The sequence below is a fragment of the Cebus imitator genome, unplaced genomic scaffold, assembly GCF_001604975.1.
Source record: "Cebus imitator isolate Cc_AM_T3 unplaced genomic scaffold, Cebus_imitator-1.0 Scaffold64, whole genome shotgun sequence".
Lineage (NCBI taxonomy): Eukaryota > Metazoa > Chordata > Mammalia > Primates > Cebidae > Cebus > Cebus imitator.
Genome location: NW_016107379.1, coordinates 3188222 through 3190370, shown reverse-complemented (window position 1 = coordinate 3190370; position 2149 = coordinate 3188222). Strand labels below are relative to the sequence as shown.

Here is a 2149-nt window from a genome sequence, read left to right as displayed (position 1 = left end):
AAAAAAAAAAAAAAAGATAAAATATCTCTATGATCTTAGGTCCAAGGTGGCTAGAACACATGGCATAAGTAGAAAAATAACAAACAATAAAAGATTTTTAAAAGTGAGCTGGGGACTTAGCACGCAATGTCATGAATACTAAGCTAATGACTTGGTAGGAATTAGGAAGTTATTGCAGGCTTGAAGTAAATGAATAGAACCACACTTTAGAAATATGAATCTAAAGCTGGGCCTGGTGGCTCATGCCTGTAATCTCTGGTAAGCCAAGGTAGGAAGATCACTTGAGTTCAGGAGTTCACCACCAGCGACCATCTTGGGCAACACGAGACCTCATCTCTACTAAAAAGTAAAAATAAAAATAAGTACAATTTTTTAAAAATAAATATTAATCTAATAATAGTATATAGTACCAACTGTACAGGATGAGGCCAGAGCAAAGATGTGGAGTTAGACCATTCCAACACTGTTTACTTAAATAAATACATGAAACAATTTGGATCAAATATCTACCCACACATTCATAATAATGAGTCCTGGTAGCCCAAATGTTTTCTTTGACCTCAGGGAAAATATCTCACTGAATCTTTAGATGGGTTTGAAGTAAAATACCTTGGCAATCCTGCCTCCTCCTCGTCAGCCTGGACCCTACATCACTCACTGGCAATAAAACCTTAGATATGCAGATATCGAAATGGGGAGAAACAAGAGAGAAGGAGCAAAGAATAACATGATTTATGTGAAAATAGATTGAGACGAAGGACATAGGAACCAACTGGAAAATCTCCCCATAGTCCAAACTGGGGCACTTCAAGGAGCAAAATACGGTTGTGTTAGATTATAACCCGAAATGTAAAATATCTAGGAGTTTATACTGACATCAATGATTGAATAAAATTTGAAATTTGAGAAAAAGGGTATGTGTTGAAAGCAGGGAGAACTGGGAATTTTGAGAGCGAAGAAGTAGCAGGAGGGTTTCTGTATGGGGTAAGAGACAAAACTCACATTCAGAACTCCAAATATTTATGTAGATATTCCTCACTCAAGATGATCAGAATGATTCCCCACCCTGAAGTGGGGGTTTGCATAGTGACTTCCTTCCAAAAAGTACAATATGAAAAGTAAACTCTCTAGACTGTATGGAGCAACTCCATGGTGGAGAAAACCTGACACAACAACCTGAGCCAGGTAATCAGTGTCACCATCACTGGTAATAAGTCATATTGATAGTTTGCACCCCTGATTTGATATGATGAGAGTGGCACTTTACCTTTGTGGTCTTCCTCCCAAAATCTCATAACTTCATTCTAACCACGAGAAAAACATCAGACAAATCTAAACTGAGGCACATTCCGCAAAATACATGACTGCTCCTCCTGAAAACTGTCAAGGCCATCAAAAACAAGGAAAGGCTGAGAAACTGTCACCGTTTAGAGGAGCCTAAGAGAATGTGACAATTAACTGTAATGTGGCATGCTGGATGAGATACTGGAACAGAAAAAAATAATTGGGTAAAAACTGAGTAATCTGAAGATAGTATGGGCTTTGATTAATAAGAATGCATCAGTATAAGTTCATTAGTTGTGACAGACCTACCATGGTAATGTAAGATGTTGACCAACAGGAAAATTGGGTGCCGTATACATGAGAGCTCTCCGTATTATCTTTGCAACTTTTCCATAAATCAAAAATTATTCTGCAATTAAAAGTTTATTTAAAAATACAAAAGTACATTGAGAAAATTCAAAACTATTCTTTGTATGTCCTTTATAGGTGAAAAGTTCTGATTGAAGCAACAAAAATCAGCAGACACCTCTTCAGCTTGAGTTCTTCACCATCTTTTGCAGCTGAAATATGATGGATATATTTAAGCGCAATTAATGGCAAGAAAAAAGTCAAATTTTTGATTTTTAAAAAAATGAATCTTGTCCCTGAGCTTAGCTAAATGATCTAGCTTAGTTTCTCCTTGCTTTCATATTATCAAATTTCCTGGCTTGTAAACTTTTTAAATTACACTTGAAATATAAACCAAATAAAAGATTTTACTGACAAGATTCTTCATGCTCCTTTGCTCTCCTTAAAATGTCTTTTTCACTAGTTAATTCCAAGGGTCAGTCTCATAATTTTGTTCTCATATTTTGGATTCTCTTTT

General features: G+C 35.9%; 1 protein-coding gene across 1 annotated transcript in view; it reads left to right on the top strand.

Moving 5' to 3' along the window:
* The window catches only part of PLAC8 (placenta associated 8), a 25301-nt gene extending 23248 nt beyond the window's left edge, over nucleotides 1–2053 (top strand). Inside the window, exon 5 of the mRNA XM_017530237.2 lies at nucleotides 1771–2053. The gene's annotated coding sequence lies outside the window, so the exon portion shown is untranslated. The remainder of the gene's footprint in view (nucleotides 1–1770) is intronic.
* Nucleotides 2054–2149: the final 96 nt, after the last annotated feature.